Genomic DNA, 14,913 nt, shown 5'->3' on the forward strand with positions numbered 1-14,913 from the left:
CTTCCTCTTTGATGAAAGCATGATTTACCTCGGACTGTGGCCTTCTCTTTTACTTCATGGGTTTGAATTTGGGGTCAACGCTTAGTCTGTGGGAGGTTATTTCCGGTGGGATACCTATCATATCTAAGTGGAACCAAGCGAAACAATCGATATTATTACTAAGGAATTGAACAAACCCTTCCCTGAGTTCTGGGGTCAGCCCTGTTCCCAGATATACCTTGCGATTCGGGAGATGTTTGATCAAAACAGTCTGCTCCAGCTCTTCGACTGTTGACTTGGTCGCATCCGATTCCTCGAGGTCGACGAAGGTTTGGGGGGCGAAGAAGTCTTCCTCGTCATCTTCAAGGGTCTGCATGCTTCCCTCCACGTCCGATGCCGGGCATGTGGGGGTTGGCATCTCATGGTGGACCGCGAACATTTCCCTCGTTGCCCGCTGCTCTCCATGTATGGTCGTGATTCCATCCCTAGTGGGAAACCTTATCACCTGGTGAAAGGTCGAGGGCACTGCCCTTATGTTGTGTGTCCAAGGCCTGCCAAGTAAGGCATAGTATCTCATGCACCATCGATGACCTGAAACTCGGTGTTCTGGGTTGTGCCAGATGTGTTGATCGGGAGGGTGATTTCTCCCTTTGTTTCTTCTCCGATCATATTGAAACCGTAGAGGGCTCAAAGGGTGGGGACAACTTGATTGAGCAGCCCCATTTGTTCTACTAAATCTGACCTGATTATGTTGACCGAGCTGCCTGGATCCACGAGCACACGCTTTATCCTGGTGTTGTTTGAGAGAAACGAGATTACTAGCGCGTCGTTGTGCGGTTCCATCATAGCCTCGAGATCCTCTTCGCTGAATATGAGGGTTTCTCTGAGTAAGCGTTCTCGGACCGACCCCTCTTCTGTAGCGGACATTCTCGCTCGTTTGGACACGGGTCCTCGGGGAACATTGGCTCCCCTCATAATCATGTAGACACCGGTCTCTAGGTCGGTCGTGCCCTTTTCTCTGTCGCCTTTGAGGTTTCGGCTTCCTATTTCACTAGTCGAGCCAAGCGCTCTGTCTTGAAAGTGCAGATCTTGGGCAAGAAAAAGTGTGAAAGATAACTTGCGTTTTTGCAATGAAACCAGGAAGAAAAAAATCACTATTATTTTAAGACCCACGGTGGGCGCCAAACTGTTTACCGTGAAAATGGTAATAACAATTAAATTTGTAAATGGGATTCTAAAAATACATGATCTATTATCGAGCTAGTTGTTGGAGCAGTTAATGCTAAGAATGTGAAGTTTAATGATGAAATGCAAGCTAAAACGAGGCAGTAAACAAACCGAGGTGCTTTTTACCCGGATGCAGGACTGGTCGATGGGAGACCTCAGGGTCGATGTTCGGGTCGAGCTCGAGCTATCGGGGGCAATCGGGAATGGGATAATAGTTAAGATATGATTAAATAAAGCTCTTTATGGCCAATACCGAGTGATACGATGAAGAACAAGTAATAGAACGATGAATATTAAAGTGGCCTCAGGCCAGCGAGAACGAGCAAATTAGAATGAAAAGAGAGAGAAAGAGAGATATTATTGATCTTGTGGAGAAATGGAGCAACATCAGCCGAGCCTACAAAGTGATGGGGATCCCCTTTATATTGGAGCAGAATCCGTTATAATACAAAACGTGTTAACCATAAAGGTATGGAGATAGGATGGCTAGACATGACATTTTGAAAATAGGCCCCGGATAGACCAACCTTGTCAGGTTAAGCTGCGTGCCTTGGGAACTCCCTTCTCGCCAACTGTAGCTCGTTGTATTTGTCAGAATGCGATATCCTTCGGACCGATATATGTCAAACCTCAAGGATGATTCTTGACCTTGTCTTCGAGCTTCGAGGGGCATAACCACGAGATGGTTCTATGACGGGGAAATCAGACCCTCGGATTCGCCGTTTACATTGTTTGTTAAGAAGAAGTATGGATCGATGAGAATGTGTATAGATTACCGGTAGTTGAACAAGGTTACAATTAAGAATAAGTATCCATTGCCGAGGATTGATGATTTGTTTGATCAGCTTCAGGGTTCCAAGGTATTTTTGAATATTGACATGAGATTTGGCTACCATCAGTTGAGGATTAGGGCATATAATGTCCCTAAAACAGCTTTCCGCACTCGGTATGGGCATCATGAGTTCTTGGTGATGTCATTTGGGTTGACAAATTCCCCAACAGCTTTTATGGATTTGATGAACCGAGTGTTCAGGCCTTACTTGGATTCGTTCGTGATAGTCTTCATTGATAATATTTTGATCTATTCCCACAGCCAGGAGGAGCACGAGCAACATCTTAGAGTAGTTCTTCATACTTTGAGGGACAGTCAATTGTATGCCAAGTTTTTGAAGTGTGAGTTCTAGTTGAGTTTAGTTGCATTCCTGGGTCATGTTGTATCAGTAAAGAGTATTCAGGTTGATCCAAAGAAGATAGAGGCAGTCAAGAACTGACCTAGACCCGCATTAGCTACAAAGATCTAGAGTTTCTTGGGTTTGGCAGACTATTATCATCGCTTTGTGGAGGGGTTTTCATCTATTGCAGCCTCGATGACCAGGTTGAGCTAGTTCAGGTGGTTGGACGAGTGCGAGGAAAGCTTTTAGAAGCTTAAGACAGCTTTGACTACGACATCGGTGTTGGTTTTGCCTACAAGTTCAGGTCCTTAGATAGTTTATTGTGATGCATCTCGTATTGGACTTGATGCGGTGTTGATGCAGGATGGCAAGGTCATTGCCTATGCTTTGCGGCAGTTGAAGATTCATGAGAAGAACTATCCGGTCCATGATTTGGAGTTAGTAGTCATTGTCCACGCGTTGAAGATTTGGAGGCATTATCTGTATGGCGTGGCATGTGAGGTGTCGAAGGATCACAACAGTTTGCAATACTTGTTCAAGCAGAATGAGCTAAATTTGAGGCAGAAAAGGTGGTTGGAGCTGTTGAAAGACTATGATGTCACACGCTTATATCATCTGGGAAATGCCAATGTGGTGGCCGATGCTTTGAGTAGGAAGTCAGCCAGTATGGGCAGTCTTGCTTATATTCCGGTTGGTGACAGATCGCTTGCTTTGGATGTTCAGGCTTTGACCAATCAGTTCATGAGGTTGGATGTTTCTAAGCCTAGCCGTGTGTTAGCTTGCATAGTTGCTTGTTCCTCTTTATTAGAGTGTATCCGATATCGGCAGTGTGATGATCCTCATTTGTGTGTCCTTAGAGACACGATGCAACACGGAGGTTCCAAGCAGGTTACCTTAGGAGATGATGGAGTTGAGATTGCAGGGTCGAGTTTGTGTGCCTAATATGGATGGACTCTGAGAGTTGATTTTAGAGGAGGCCCATAGTTCCCGGTACTCTATTCATCCGGGCGCCGGTAAGATGTATCAAGATTTGCGGCAGCATTATTGGTGGAGGAGAATGAAGAAGGACATTGTTGCATATGTGGCTCGGTGTTCGAACTATCAGCAGGTTAAGTATGAGCATTAGAGGCCCGATAGTTTATTCCAGAAGATTGAGATTCCTGAGTGGAAGTGGGAGCAGATCATTATAGACTTTGTTGTTGGACTCCCACGAACTCAGAGGAAGTTTAATGCAGTGTGGGTTATTGTTGATAGGCTAACCAAGTCAGCGCATTTTATTCCTGTGGCAGTCTCCTATTCTTCCGAGAAGTTAGTTGAGATCTATATTCGGGAGATTGTTTGTCTTCATGGTGTGCCCGTGTCTATCATTTTGGATCGAGGTACGTAGTTTACCTCACATTTTTGGAGAGCAGTTCAGCGAGAGTTGGGCACACAGGTTGAGTTGAGCACAACATTTCATACTCAGACGAACGGGCAGACCGAGCGGACCATTTAGATTTTGGAGGATATGCTCCGAGCTTGTGTCATGACTTTTGAGGCTCGTGGGATCAGTTTTTGCCTTTAGCAGAGTTTGCCTACAACAACAGCTACCAGTCGAGTATACAGATGGATCCTTATGGGTCTTTGTATGGTAGGCGGTGTCGATCGCCGGTTAGATGGTTTTAGCCGGGAGAGGCTCGGTTTTTAGGTACGGATCTAGTACAGGATGCCTTGGACAAGGTCAGGATCATTCAAGATAGGCTTCATACAGCTCAGTCCAGGCAAAAGAGTTATGCCGACCGTAAGGTTCGTAATTTGGAATTCATGATCGGTGAGCGGGTATTGCTTCGGGTGTCGCCTATGAAGGGCATGCTGAGATTTGGAAAGAAGGGCAAGCTTAGCCCTAGGTTCATTGGCTCGTTGGAGATTCTTGATAGAGTGGGAGAGGTGTCTTACAGACTTGTATTGCCGCCGAGCTTAACAGCCGTGCATCCAGTGTTTCATGTGTCCATGCTTCGGAAGTATCACGGCGATCCATCCCACATGTTAGATTTTAGCACTGCTCAGTTGGACAAGGACTTGTCCTATGATGAGGAGCCGGTAGCTATTCTATACCAGCAGGTTTGTTAGTTGAGATCAAAGAGTTTTCCTTTTATTCGTGTTCAGTGTTGAGGTCAGCCTGCTGAGGCATCGACCTGGGAGTCCGAGTTCGATATGTGGAGCCGTTATCCCCATCTTTTCCCCGACTCAGGTACTTCCTTCTTATGTCTGTTAGAGGATGAACGATTGTTTTAGAGGTGGAGAATGTGATGAACTAAAAGGTCATCACTTGTTTTAGAAATAAATTCTATGTTACGAGGCTTTAAAAACCTCTTTCAGTATCAGCTCGATTTGCATGCGTAGTCCGGACGCGTAGCCGGAAAGCCATTATGTTAATATATAAAAAATGATGAATTTTTGCCTTTAAAATGAATTTTTGGGTAAACGGACCCGAGCCCCTGATTTGATGGGCCCGGAGGGTCCGTAGCAAAATATGAGACTTGGGCGTATGCTCAGAATCGAATTCTGAGGTCCCAAGTCCAAGAAATGAACTTTCAAAGAAAACTATTTTCTAGAAAATTTATGAGTTTTTTAAAATGAAATGTGTTTAAAATTTGATGGTATCGGGCCCGTATTCTGGATCCGGAGCCCAGTATAGGTCTTATATGTGATTTAAGTTGAGTCTGTGAAATTTGGTAAGAAACGGACTTAAAATGACGTGAATTGGACCGTATTTGAGAAAATTGGAAAATTTGAGGTTCTTAAGTGATTTCATGATTTGATGCTAAATTCATAGTTGTTGATGTTATATTGGCGATTTGATAACACGAGTAAGTCCATATGGTGTTTTTGAGTTAGCGTGCATGTTTGGTTTAGAGCCCCGATGGCTCGGGTGAGTTTCGAATAGGTCTCGAAAGGTTTTTGTACTTAGGAAAAGTTGCAGAAATGCTATTTCTGATGCACAGACATGATGTGCTTCGCGATCGTGAAGCCTTTCACGCGATCGCGAAAGGGAAATTGGGCTGGGGTGAAATTTGTTCTATGTGAACGTGAAGTAAGGTATGCGAACGCGGAGCACTGGGGGGCTTCTCTACGCGAACGCGGCCCATTTTCCACGAACGCCTAGTGTAAAATGGGGGCTGGTCTGGGATGTGGCCGTTCTTCTACGCAAACGTGTACACTGGACCGCGAATGTGAGGGTCACGGGGGCCAACCCTTCGGGAACGCGTAGGAAGACTCTCGATCGCGTAATTCCACTTATGGAAGCTCTTCGCGATCACGACAGTGTTCTCGCGAACGCGATGAACACTGTCGCCCAACTCTTTTAAATAGTAACTGAGATGGGAATTAACGATTTTTTCACATCTCTTTCCCCAAAATCAGAACCTAGGCAATTTTTGAAGAGTAAAATCAACACCAAATCATAGGTATGTGTTCCTCAATCCATCTCCTTCATTTTCCATCAACACCCATTAGATTTATAGGCTTAAATATTGTTCTTCCATGGTAGAATTTGGGATTTTGGGTAGAGTTAGGGCTTTTTGAATAATTTGAATTTAGACCTCGTTTTGGGGTCAGATTTTGAAACTAATTGCATATTCGGGTTTGTTGGTGAATGGGTGATCGGGTTTTGGTCCGAACCTCGAGTTTTGACCAAGTAGGCCCGGGGTCGATTTTTGACTTTTTGAGGAAAATGATAGGAAACCTATAATTAAACATTGAGTATGAATTCTTTAGCATTTATTGATGTTGTTAAATCAATTTGGACTAGATACGAGTTGTTTGGAGGCGAATTCTAAAGGAAAAGCGGTGTTTGAGGCTTGAATTGGTCGTGGAAGTTTGAGGTAAGTATTTGGTCTAACCTTAGCTTGAGAGATTAAGAGTCGTGTCTTATTTGCTACATGTTAACTGTGGAGTACGACGTATAGGCATGGTGACAAGTATCTATACGTCGGTGATAAGCATGCCCGTGAGTCTTGTATTGTAATTTTTATGATCTCGATGTGGTTTATTCGTGTTTCATATGAGAATTATATTATTGTTCCCTTGACGGGATGTTGTTGTGATATTGTTGTTCCCTTGCCGGGAAGTTATTGTAATATTATTGTTCCCTTATCGGGATATTGTTGTGATATTGTTGTTCCTTGCCGGGAGGTTATTGTAATATTATTGTTCCCTTGCCGGGATTCTTTTTGGATTAGTGTTGATAAATGAAATGGGAGCGGGTTGCATGCCTGCAATGATAATAAATGAAATGGGAGCGGGTTTCACGCCTGCAACAGTAATACATGAAATAGGAGCGGGTTGCACACCGGCAACGGTAATAAATGAAATGGGAGGCGGTTGCACGCCTGCAACGGTAATATATGAAATGGGAACGAGTTGCATGCTTGCAACGGTACTAAATGAAATGGGAGCGGGTTGCACGCCTGCAACGGTACTGTATGAAATGGGAGCGGGTTGCACGCCTGCAACGGTTTTACTTGTGTACTTGTTCTTCTTATTTCCTTATCTTTTGCTGGTAATTGATTTATGGCGATCCTTACATTTCTTTACTGTTATTCTGTTGTTATCTGCTACTCCCCGCAGCATGTTCCCCCGCCCAACTTTAGTTGTAATTATCTACTTTTATTTTCACTGTATATGATTTAACTGCACAAGGTTATTTGGTAGTCAGGTCCTAGCCTCGTCACTACTTCGCCGAGGTTAGGCTAGGCACTTACCAGCACATGAGGTCGATTATGATGATACTACACTCTGCACTGTGTGCAGATACTGATACCGGAGCGATTGGACCGCAGTGAGGGTGCTGCCTTCAGTCCATTCAGGTGATCCGAGGTAGCCATGCAGATGTTTGCAGGCCTTGGCGTCTCCTCCTATCTTTTCTCTTTCTGTTTTTACTTATTCAGAAAGAGACTTATGTATTTCCATTCAGACCTTATTTGTAGTATTCTTAGATAGTCCGTGACTTGTGACACCAAATTCTGGGTAGTATTGTACTTAAGATATTGTAGCAGTGTTTGGTTGAATTATTAAGTTTCGACTTCCGCATTTCCGATTATTTAATCTATTCCGCTGTTTAATCACTTAGTATTTTAAATTGTTGAACATGTTTAATAAAACGGGGAAAGATTTTATAATATTCGGCTTGCCTAGCTTCCACGAGTAGGTGCCATCACGACTCCCGAGGGTGGAACCGGGTCGTGACAAGTTGATTCAGGAAGAACCTAGTTATGGCTAGGCAAGAGGATACAGACAAATCAACAAATCGTGCAAGATAAACATAGTGGACCCCAACATGGGGAATTCAGTCTTGCATCTTACAAGAGAGTGCCACTGAGAAGACAATCAAAATATCAGTTCAGAAGCAACCCTATAAGCACAAGGGCATGGATGTAAGTAACTACAGATAATTATAGGCGAGGAAGGACATCAAAAAAAAATCGTGAGTATATGATGTAATAATCGCAGCTTTACAAGAGTGTGTGAGCAACTAATTTTTTACCACACCCAAATTATATAGTATTTTGGTGTAAATATTTTTTTTAGGCCTAATCTTGATGTTTTAAAGCTTTATCTTACTCTTAATAGATTTTATTCGATCTAACTAAAAAAAGTACTCACATTCTTAAAGTATATATATTTTATTTTTCTATTTATAAAAAAAATCACAAATATGTATATATATATATATATATATGGGGTATCTTTTAGTTAGAATTGTAATAAGTAAGCAGTGGTGTTTTTCTTAGTGTAATTTAAACTATAGTATAAATATTGGGTTCTCTTGCTTATATAATTTTTTTTGAGTCTAAAAGTAAGTTGGTTAGCATATATATATATATATAATACAAAAAATTAACACCCTATTACACTACATTCCCCTCAAACCCCACACTCTCACTCACAAACAGACGACACAATGCATACACAAAATCACGGTCCCCCACTCCAAATAAGGGGAACAACAACAAACTGCCGAGGATTTTACTTATAAAAAGAAAGAAAAGAACGAGAGGAAGTCTTGGATTAGGAGGAAGTAACAGATGAAAAAGGAAAAGAAGGTCAGGAAGTAAAACAAGAAAAAAGGAAAAAGAAGGAATTGGGCAAGAATTTGAAAAGGGATCTGGAAAACGAAAAAAATGGGCAGCCTTCTTCCTCAATTAGAGTTCCGTCTCTGCAGGAGAAAACTCAGAAACCTTCAGCCTCTCTTCTCCGGCTTTAACACCACAAAATTTCCACCCCATCTCACCACCATCTCCCATTGAAACCAGCCCCAAGCATCCATGAAAACCGGCCAAAAGCTCCGATTAAAACCCAAAACCCCCATCAAAATACTTTAAAACATCCCTCTGTTCCTCATAAAAAGCTGCGTTTCTGTTGAGATCGAGTTCACTTAAAGCTCCATTCATTGGTTTCTAGTTCCGTTCGAGTTGACGGCGAGGTTCTGGTGCCGCTGCATTTTCTGTTCAGGTTCAGGCGGGTTTTCATTGTTGGGGTCCATTTGACGTCGATTCAGCCGTTGTAATTTCACTGGAGGTGCTTGTTAATAGAAGAAATATTTTATTACTAAAGGTCCAATCTTTTGCCTTAAATCTTTGTTGTTTGCGTGTCTGTTTGTGGTCCTGCTTAGATATGGATTTGGTTTCATTTGATGCGCCCCCTATTAATTTAATATTTTTCACGTCTTTAAAAATTTGCATGCGGAACTTTTTGTTCCTTCGAATTTGACGATGTTTTGTAGGATGTATATAATCATTGTCGTTTTCAATTTTTTTTTTTTTTGAAGTATGAAATGGTTAGTAACCTATAAATATAAGTGAGAATAATTACGTTTGTTGTATGAATTTTGTTTACAATTTAAAGATAGGACAGCTAAGAAACGGGAAATTGATATCAAATGCTAGCTGGGCTAATAAATTATTGATTAAAGCATATTTACTATAATAAAATTTGAGATTTTTACATACCTATACACTATTGGATACTTTATTACCCTCCCCACTCAAGTTTCAATTTAATTACTTTCTACATACAAATTTACCAATTATATACACTTTAGGAATTAATGAGTATCCCTTTATAATAGTAATCAATTATTTCTCATCCTTATTCTCTCTCTCTCCTGCGCTCTCTCTTTCTACATCTCTCTCTATCTCTCAATCCCTAATTCCAATAATGTAGAGCAAAGGAAAAGAAAGCAGCAATTCTATCATTGACAGCCATTAAAAAAGTTTGAAGCTTTGAATTCGAATTTGAATTTTCAAAAAACATTATTTGTTTGAATTGAGTGTTGTCGCAAACAATTGAGAATTCACTCTACGTCTTTCTCTATCGCTCAATCCTTAGTTTAAGTAATATAAAGCAAAGAAAAAGATATCAGCACTTTCATCATTGACAACCATTAAAAAGCTTTGAAGTTTTGAATTCGAATTTGGATTTTCAAAAATTATTATTTATTTGGATTAGGCGTTGTTGCAAATAATTAGGAATATTATTTTGAGTTTATATCTCAATTTTGAGGGAGTTTTGGTGTAACGGGCATGATTAGCCCCGTATGATGTATTATGACTTATGTAAATCGTCGGTTTTGGTTTTCAGGATAATCAGAATAGATTTGGAAGAACAATACTCAGCTTGAAGCTTTAAATTTGAAAGTTTTAACCAAATTATGATTTTTTAGTATTCGATCTCGGGTTTGGATTTTTATAATTTGGTTAGCTCTGTTAGGTGGTTTTGGACTTGGGAGTGCGTCCGGAATGTGATTTGGAGGTCCGTGATAGATTTAGGCTTGAATTAGCGAAATTGGAAATTTGGAGTTTTTGATCGGCAATGGAAATCTTGATACCGGGGTCGGAATGAAATTCCAAAAACTGGAGTAGGTTCGTAGTGTCATTTGTGATGTGTGTGCAAAATTTTAGGTCATTCGGGTGAGGTTTGATAGGTTTCTACATCGTTTGCGGAATTCAGAAGTTTTATAATCCTTAGGATTGAATCCGAGAGTGATTTAGTGTTTCGATGTTGTTTTGAGTATTCCGAAAGTTGGTATAGGTTAGAATGATGATATGTGTCTTGATGATATTTTTGGTTGAGGTCCCGAGGGCCTCGGGATGAATTCGGATGGCTATCGGAGAGTTGAAAAGTGAAATAAGGTAGCTGAAGCTGATGCTTCTGATATTTCTACACTTGCGGAGTGGGAACCGTAGGTGCGATGATCGCAGATGCAGGATTTTGAAGAGCTGAGGCAAGAGACGTAGGTGCAGATAGTGGAGTGCACCTACGAGACCATAGGTGCGGTGTTGTGATTGCAGAAGCGGTTTCTGAGGGCATAAGTAGGAGCCGCACCTGCAATGGATTTTCCGCAAGTGTGGTGTAATGACCCGGCCGGTCGTTTTGAGAATTTAATCTCCGTTCAGCGGTGTAAGGTCTTGAACAGCTTCGTAATATGAGCATCGACTTATGTGCATGGTTGAATTCGATTAATGGATGATTCAGAGTAGAATTGGAAGAAGGAATGAAGTTTTGGGAGTTTGAACGGTGAGAATTTGACCAGAATTGGACTTTTGAGTAAACGGCCCTAGAATGAAATTTTGATAATTCCAACAGCTTCGTATGATGATTTTGGACTTAGGCGTGCGTCCAGATTCAGATTTGCAGGTCCGTAGGGTAAATAGAGTCATTTCGGCGAAAGTTGGAAAAATTAATGTTTGAAAAATGGAGAAGTTTGACCCATAGTTGACTTTTGTGATATTAGGGTTGAAATGTGATTCCGAGAGTTGGAGCAGCTTCGCCATATCATTTTGGACTTGTCTGCAATATTTTGCGTCATTCCAGGTTGATTTGATCGGTTTCGGCACAAGTTTTCAAATTTGGAAGACTTGGAAGTTCATAGTTCGATTCATGGTGTGATTCATCATTTCGGTGTTGTTTGATGTGATTTGAGACCTCGAGCGAGTCCGTGTTAGGTTATGTGACTTGTTTGTGAGTTTATACGGGGTCCCGGGGGCCTTGGGTGTGTTCCGGGTGGATTACGGGTATTTTTCCCCATTTTTGGAAATGCTATTTTGCTGCTTCTGATATCCTTCTTCGGGATCGCGAACAGCCTCTCACGTTCGTGATGCCTTGTTGCTGACCACCTCGAAATTCTTCTTTGCGTTTGCATCCTTCTCTTCGCGTTCGCGAAGCCCCGCGCGTTCGCGTCCTTCCCTTTGCGTTCGCGAAGCCTTGCATTTTTCTCCTCCGCGTTTGCCAGATCATCATCGCATTTGCGAAGAGCAACCTGGGCAGCCTTAACTTTTCTTCTTCGCGAATGCGGCCCTCTCTTCGCGTTCGCGATGCATAAAAACCTGGGCAGACAGAATATATCCCAAAATCGAGGGTTTCACCATTTTCATCACATTTTGACTTCTATAGCTCGGTTCTTGGCGATTTTTGTTGGATTTTTCACGAAATTCGATTGGGTAAGTGTTCTTCAACTAGAATTAAATATATTCCATGAATTTGTCTTTATTTTTATCATTTAAATTGTATTTTAGGTTGGGGAAAATTGGTTTTTGAAGTAAAATTTCAAAGCGAAAAATCATGATTTGACGGACCAAATGGTATCGGAATTGGATAAATTTTGTATGGTAGAACTCATTTTGGAATGGGTGATCGGATTTTGTAAAATTTGATGGGTTCTGAGGTGCAGGCCGTAAGGTCGACTTTTGGATCGATTTTTATATTTTTGTAAAGATTGAAACTTTATTATTCGGAATAATTCCTTATTCGATTTATGTGTGTTTTGGAGTTGATATAGTTGGATTTGAGCTGCCCGGAGGTCTTTTCGCCCGAGAAGCCCATTTTAGAGTACCGAGTTGTCGTCTTTGAGGTAAGTATCATGCCTAGCCTTGTGTGGGAGACTTCCCCTTAGGATTGAGTCTTCTATGTTGATTGAAATCCGTATACGCGAGGTGACGAGTGCGTACCTGGACTTAATTGTGGATAATTGGCCTTTTAGGGTTCTTATATTCACTAGGTATGGAGTTATTCTTGATATGACTGAGTTCCTGCTTATTAGTTTCGTCTCTACATGCTTAGTTGGAATTGTTTGCTGCATGATTTACTCTTATTGCCTAATTGTCATCTTATTTGATTTAACTGAAGAACTCCGTTTCTCTTATCATCATGCTACCTTTTCATAACTGTCTGCGTTACTGAGAGTTATTGTCATCCCTCCTATAATCGCCTATCTTAAGTGCACCTAAGATCACTTTCCCTTAACTGAAATTACCGAATGTTCTTGTAATTTCCCCACCTTAAACGGAGTTTAGACGATCTATATCTTTGTTGACTTGCCTTTATTTGGGATACTAGACTCGTGTTGTCTTCCTTGTATTGATTTTGTTTATTTGGCATTGTCACTACATGTTAATTTCCCCTTTCGTTGAACTGTCCCCTTTATGCCTTTCATTTTTCTTACTGTGGCTATTCTTGTGAACTGGTTATACCGATTCCTTGTGATTTGAAGTTTTGGAGTGGATTCACTCGCTATATTTTGTATTACTGTCACTGTTATTGTTGTGCGGGTTGTGTTGGTGCACGAGATCTCTGCCGTATGGTTGTGGTTGTGTTGGTGCATGAGGTCTTTGCCGTGCGGTTGTTGTTGAGGGGTTGCACGAGGTTCTGCCGTGCGGTTGTGGTTGTGTTGTGCATGAGGTCTCTGCCGTGCGTTTGTTGTTGAGGGGTTGCACGAGGTCTTTGCCATGCTATTGTTACTATTGATATATTGCACATGCGGCGTGACAAGGCGGGATATGTTTATATGCTTATATGTGGGTTGCGCATGTGGCGAGATAAGGTGGGAACATTATGATGCACGTGTGGTGAAACAAGGCGGGCACTTATTATGTTGTTATTTGCACACATGGCGAGACAAGGTGGGCTATGTCAGGGATTGATTGTGAGGATTTGTGATGGCCTGGGGGCGTTCCTGTTTGTTTAATATTGTGATTGTGGTATGCTTACGTGTATGAGCTTTATCTCGTTGAAGTTGTGAGGAAACATCGTATGTGTTGTCTGCTCTTCTCCTTATGTCTATTAGCTAGTAGGAATTTTATTAGAGCACTTGCACAAGCATACACGTAGTTTTACACTCCTATTGGATGTGAAGTCCTCCTGATTTTGCTAAGTATAGATGTACACCCTCGTTTACTTATTATATATGTGAGAGTGGCTCTGGTTAGCAAGTGAGTTGTCAGTATGACCATGAGGCTGATGGGGGCACAAGATGCCAAGTGTTAGATTTCTGGTACTGGGACTCGTGAGTTGTAATTGTTCGAGGTTCGGTATTTCGTAGAAATTGTTGGATAAGACCTGATGTGAACACTGTCATAGGATCTGAGTTATTGCTTACCTTTAATGTATTGTGACTCTAGGATTTGGTTTGTGTTTTTGATCGCTCTTCTGTGTCATTATTTTGGTATTTTGTGTTGCTTGCGGTTTTCTTCCCTTATTGAGATCGTAGTATTGTTAGCCATTTCGTCTAGTCTTTATATATAAATCATGTCCCGTTGTTCCTATATTTGTACAGTTTATTGAACCGATAGGTGTCTTGACTGTTCCTCATCACTACTCCACTGAGATTAGTCTTGATACTTACTGGGGACCGCTGTGGTGTGCTCATGTTGCTCTTCTGTACATTTTTATTGTGCAGATCCAGGTACTTCCACTCAGTTCTATCATCCTTGGGAGGAGGCGTTTCTGTAGAGACTTTGAGGTATATCTGTCGCGTCCGCAGACCGAGGAGTCCCTTTTTATCTTTCTGTAATAACAGTATTTTTCCTTTCTTTAGACATTTCCAGAGCTTCTTATGTATCTCTTAGCTTGTGATTCGTGAGATTCCGGGTTTTAGAAATTGTTGTTAGCTTCGAGAGTTGTTATTGTATGTGCCAAGCGGCACCTTAAACACGATTTCATTTTACTATTTCGGTTTTTAATTATTTCTTCCGCAATTATTGTTTATATTCCGCATTGTTAGGCTTACCTAGTCGTAGAGGCTAGCTGCCGTCACGATGGTTCACGGAGGGCGAACCGAGGTCGTGACATGCGGCGTCGTAGAAGCGACATTTTGACCGCATATGTGGTACCTCTGGGCAGAAAGTATAGATTATGGACTTAGTGAATTGTGGTTCATTTTCCACCATTTTTAGTTGGCTTTGGAGCTTTTGAGAGCGATTTTGAGGAGGAATTCAAGGGTTTATCGGTAAGGTAAATGTCTTGAGCCCTAATATTCGTATATATGATGATTTCCCATTGTTTAATCATTTAATTTATGAAGATTAGGGGTGAAAATGAGGGGTTAGGGCTTGGAATTTTTGGAGAGTTTGATGGATGACTTGAGGGGTCAAATGGAGTCGGATTTTGATAAATTTGGTATATATGGACTCATGAGAGGATAAGGATTCTAGTTTTATCATTTTTATTGGAGTTCGAGACGTGATCTCGGGGGTCGGGTTTGGCCAATTTCGGGAATTTT

The 14,913-nt window shown here is 41.5% G+C and overlaps 1 long non-coding RNA gene across 1 annotated transcript; it reads left to right on the plus strand.

Moving 5' to 3' along the window:
• The first annotated feature begins 8,295 nt into the window (after positions 1-8,295).
• On the plus strand, positions 8,296-14,374 carry LOC138874606 (uncharacterized). Its single transcript, XR_011401635.1, has 2 exons — positions 8,296-8,972; positions 14,092-14,374. It is a non-coding gene; the product is annotated as an uncharacterized lncRNA (long non-coding RNA).
• The last annotated feature ends 539 nt before the right edge of the window (positions 14,375-14,913 follow it).

This window comes from Nicotiana sylvestris, chromosome 8 (genome assembly GCF_000393655.2).
Source record: "Nicotiana sylvestris chromosome 8, ASM39365v2, whole genome shotgun sequence".
NCBI classification, from domain to species: domain Eukaryota; kingdom Viridiplantae; phylum Streptophyta; class Magnoliopsida; order Solanales; family Solanaceae; genus Nicotiana; species Nicotiana sylvestris.